The sequence below is a fragment of the Pundamilia nyererei genome, unplaced genomic scaffold (genome assembly GCF_000239375.1).
Source record: "Pundamilia nyererei isolate P.nyererei 1_Seehausen unplaced genomic scaffold, PunNye1.0 scaffold00026, whole genome shotgun sequence".
NCBI classification, from domain to species: Eukaryota; Metazoa; Chordata; class Actinopteri; order Cichliformes; family Cichlidae; genus Pundamilia; species Pundamilia nyererei.
In genome coordinates, this window is record NW_005187427.1 from 3350636 (window position 1) to 3356247 (window position 5612).

Below are 5612 nucleotides of genomic sequence, written 5' to 3' on the forward strand. Positions count from 1 at the left end.
CATATACATATGTTAATACTTATGCATATACATATGTTAATACTTATGCATATACATATGTTAATACTTATGCATATACATATGTTAATATTAATCATCAGAATTGTATCTTGAGATGCTTCATTCAACAACATCATCTTCAGTGTAATTCCTTATTTCAGACTACTTCATGCTTGCCTCCTTTACTAGTGATACAACAATTTACTGCCTAACCCGGAACATCCCTGCATTTTGTTCTTTACTAGTTAGAGTTTAAGTTCAGTGTTTTGACTGTTGGAGTTAACTAGTAAGATTTTCAGTGTTACTAGTTACCGTAACCACAAGTGTGTCAAAAAGTTGTGCAGCTGAGATTTTTGGTGAGACCTGTTGTCACAAGTGTGGTCTCACTGCATCTCACTGGATGTAGTGAAAACGCTACATCCAGATGAAGAGAATCAACTTTTTGGAGATTACTTACCTGGATGATTGAGAATGCATCAAGAAGTGAGGCTTCTGTTGATACTGTTTGACATTTCACAAGCTGCCAAAAGAGAGACTATTTGTCATGATGTGGAGTTTACTGTTTAGATATGTCATGCTTAGCTTCTTAGTCATTGCATATTGCCGTCAGTTTTCCATCCTTGTGTTAGGATGCAGTCAAATAGTCAATTTCACTTAGAAAGACTTCTGAGTGAAGTGACCTGGAAGTATTCGTGTGACAGACATTCTAATTACTATGTAAATCCTCTAAATACTAAGATGGTTCAGTGCTTCTTTTATTGCTTCCTTAAGCAATGAACTTTCCATTATGAAAGGAGGTGGGCTAATTTTGTCTCACAGTTCATAGCAAAATGAGCGTTCATGAGTAAAATCCTTATAAATTCTCCGTCACGCCTTTCCGTGACCTCCTGACATTTCTCATTGAAGTCAAAGAAAAGTGATTGGTTAAAGGAGGCAGGAGATCATTTTTTTGGTCTACTTTAGTTTTTACTGTTTACTCAGTTTGTGTTAGTCACATATTTTTTCCTGAAATTTTCGTCTTATTCCTCAGTCTTTGTTCTGTTTCCCCCACTTTCTTTGCCACCTGTGTTCAACCAGTAATTAGTCATTATACCTGCAGTTATTCTTTCGTTTGCAGGAACATTTTGATTCCTTACTCAAGATTTCTAGCTATTATTTCTTCTAGCTTTCTAGAGTTCCTAGTTTTTCTTGTTTTCTTGTGTACGAACTTCTCAACTGTTTATTAGACTTTTAACTGCTCCTCTTCTGGAGTAGTTGTCTTACTGACTGCCGCACGATGTATGACCGTTACCTGTTTTTGGATGAAAAATTTGGATTTCAGACTTGAATTTTTCTATGTTTTCTATGTTTGAGTCTTTCTCCTGCTGAATTGTTTCTCTAATGAAGCTCACTGTAAGTTCAGTAAGGAAAATCTACAGTCACTTGTCTGCCTGCTTGTTTGATTTATTTATTTTTTTTGCATCACATGAATGTGTGTGAAAGCTCCACTTGTTTCATGTACATAGGAAACTGTAGATGTCTGCATGTCATGGTCGTGTCCGCTCCCTTTAACAATAATTGAGCTGGGCAGGTGCAGAGGCCAGTAATCTTTTTTTTTTCTGGTGTTTTGCGCTTGCACATTATGGATAAACATTGTGGATAAATTGATGGGAGACGAAGGGAGATATGCAAGAAAAGCTGCCATTGTTCTAGCTTTCACTGCCCTGAGATCAGTTATGATCTGCTTATCGTAAACAAACACAGCTAGCAATGGCAGGTAAATGAGCTTCAGTTATTTATCTTTGTAGCAGATGAGTTTCCTCCTGCTAACTACCTTGGTAAACATGTGATATAATAAACTTTCTTTAAATCAAGACATAACCCTGTTTTTCTGAGATGTGCTTACCTTTCTGTAAAAGTCATATCACTGGTTGATAGAGTGCAACAAACAAAAGTGTAACAAGCAAAATGTACTGAAAGTGAAGTTGTTTTTTCATTTTTTACTGTATTTTTGTATTTAAATTGAATTAATTCTCTCACTTTAAATGCGTTAACATGTGAAACCTGTTACTCTAACCACTCATAACTGCCACTCACTAGATACTTTGTCCTTTTTAAGACCATTCTCTGTAAACCCAAGAGATAGGTGTTCTGGAAAATCTCATTAGATCAGCATTTTCTGAAATCCTTTGTCAGATTCACACGATGTAGCTGTGTGGCAGGCATTAGTAGGACCCAAATGCAGAACTCAAAACACAAAGGGGTGAACTGAACTGGGAACAAGAACTAGGAGCTGTGAGCCAAACAAGGACCACAGAGAAACACACACAGCAATGAGGGACAACATGACCACAGACAGAGGACTAACGACTAATGACAGGATGGGAAACACAAGGGAAAACAGCTGCACCTAATCAGACACAATAAAACAGGAAGGAAGCAAAACTGAACACAGTGAACACAGGACAAGGGACTATCAAAATAAAACAGGAAACACAAGAAACACACTGAGACACGGACTGAGTGAATAGAGGGAACAGAGGGCGCGAGAGACATGACTGGGAAACAGATGACTCAACATGGAGATAGAAGTTAACATACATGACTGACTACGCAGGCAGGAACAAAATGGAATAACCTACATGAACAAGAAACTCAGAACTAGAAATACAAATGGATAAACTGGGAAGAACAAGGAACTAAACGATACCAAATAAGAACATAAGAAACATAGAAACACTGAGTCATAGACCCGGTACATGACACAGATAGCCATAAAGGCTTCATGAGATTGAGTCAGAGACAATAAGCGTAACACTTGGTTTTGGGGATAAGGTAAAAAATTGGAGTGAGGCATTAAGTTGTGATGCTTAATGTTAGAGTAAAGGGATTAGCATTGCATTATATCAAAATAGTAATCTAAATATGTTTGCAGAATGCTTAGAGATTAACCTTTTACATGACTGATGCTTCCCCTTCTTTATAAACCTACTCTAGCAAATGAAAGTGCAGACAGATGGTCCTGATGCAGTGATTCTTTTATCCTGGGGTATAAAGGAAGAGGCAAAAGAGACTGAGAAGAAGAAAGGGACAGAAAATCTCAACAGGTTGCATTATACATTTGATAGTAAGACTTGCCTGATTATAATGGTATCCATTGAAGTTGTTCCACCAAAGTAAATACAATTGTAAATAAGATGTGGCATATAAATGTTTTAAATTTACATTTTATAAATTAGACTTTTGAAGCCTATCAGCTAATAATAATTTCTGGGGGTTTTTGATCATGCAAGAATACCATCTTTTTGCTTTCACCTCTGTCCTCATTATCATATTTGGTGTAAATAAGTACCCTTTTAGCTCTGAGAGAAATCATTTAAAGCAGTAATTAAGGGCCTAATGGCTCAGTGAGGTCATTTAGAGATCTTTTCAGTTTCCTGATGCGTGAAAAGATGTCATAAACTTATAATGCACAGATGCAAAAACAGTATAGGTTGATTAGACAGATTAGACAGACCTCAGATTTCCACAGTGAGGATAATTATGCAGTTATAGTCGAGTGTAACACCAGCTTTTATATGAGTGTAAGATGATAAATCTCAGTGGTGGGATTAGTGCACAACTGGGAGGTTAAAGGCTTCACAAGCAGATTGTGGGACCTGATGGATGTCACACCGACACGGAGGATTTAGAGCAGGGCAGAGAGGAAGAAAGAGTGAAAATGTGTGTGACAAAGACAGGGTCAATCTTATAGTGTCATATTCATTTATCTCACTTTCTGTCTCCTGTCACCTTACACATATGAAAACACACAGAAACACATACAAGCTCCTCCATGCCTTGTATGTCGGTTAAGAATTGGAAAAGCATGAATCAGAAATGCCTGACAGGTCTTGTTTTTAAATTCTATTTGCAGTTGGACATTTCACAGAGAATTATCTAATGCTGTTGACAGGCTTGAAAAACTGTGTCATAATGCAAGCATCAACTTGACACAAGTGTCATCATTTTCTTTTTTTCATTACTCATATTTCATTATCAGTGTTTAAAGTGAATTTCTCGAACCACAAAGGAAAACAATGTGCTTTTAAAATGCAATCGTTTCCGACAGCAAACGTCGGTGGTTTGGCTGGGCCAAGAGGAATAAATATTGTTGCTCTTTTTTAAGACCACATTTTTGAGAGATGCATGTTACCTGTTTTTGTACTTTTGCTTGCTGGACTCTAAGTTACAGATGGGTACCGGATGCCCCTAATAATTTTAAATGCTAAACTATTCAAAACTAAATGAAACATGCTATCAGTATCAACTGACAGCTTTTTCCCAGATTCAAAAAGACATTGTTTTGTATAGAAGGCTGAATAGATTGCAAGGAAGAACAGAGCTTTTGCACACACTTGACAGATGATTATAGCATTTCAAGGCTATGCACAGTAATTACTAGTTTCTCTATTTTAGAGAAAGGAAACCAGGCACCAGACAGTCTCTTATATAAGTAGCCATGTAAAAAAAAAAAAAAAAGCTATATTTTAATGAAGCTATAGGAACTTCCTGTTTAGCGTCCAATGGCTAATTTTAATATACAGTCATCTGTGTGATGCTGATTATGCAGCTTGGCATCATATATGTCCTGATGCTAGTTTTTCATGACAGCAATGCATACAGATGTTAATGCATGTGTAAGATGCTGCTTTGTGAATCTTATTCAGTAGTCAAATGTTTTGCAATGAGCGTTAAAGATGTAGTCTTTGAGTTTTCCCTCATCGCTTTTGCCCCTACTCCTCCTGACAACTTGAATTGTTTGATACTTCCTGGTTTGAATGGGTGAATCCATGCATTGTGGTAATGTTTTTAAATGGGGCTTGGAAAGCCCCCAACAGATATTAGCATGGACCGTGGAGTCATGATGAGAAGCTTTTTGGACAGTTTTTAGATCATCTCCTCCAAATCATTGCCTCTAGGAATAACTGAGGGCCAGCACAATGGCAAATTTTCACTGTGGTGTCATATAAAGTCATGCAAAGTTTTGCAACGCTAGTTCATTAGAAAACACAGTACTTATAGTACTCATATCTTTTGAAACGGCTGACCTCATGCAACTTTTGCTGCTGACTTTGAAAAGCAAGACTGATTTTAAATTGATTTTTGACGATTACAACTGAACTGTGTGCTGTTGTATGTACAGAGATTACAAACAAGCCATAAAGTGAATCATCGTATTCATTTAAACAGCACCATATTATTTACATTTCCTGTTTGCTTGTGAGAAAAATTGACCACTGGAATTTAATTTTGAAAACCATATTCTATTCTATTCTATTTGCTTTTTGGAGCAGACGTAAATTCCATTGCATGGTTGGTCTTGTGTGAGTGAATGAGTGAGACTGTGTGTGTGTGTGTGTGTGTGTTTCTGTTTGTGTGTGACATGGTCTTGGTTTGAACTTTTTCGGCTGCACGCACACCCTGGCTCTGTGCTACGGGGAAATGTGGGCGTTGTGTCTGCTAGGCCTCTTACACTTGGCTTGTCTACATGCATTACTCACTCACTTCACACACGCATACACACACATGCACATCTGCAAACCCCCACACAGATGTGCACAGTCATACTTGCACATAGACACACACACACA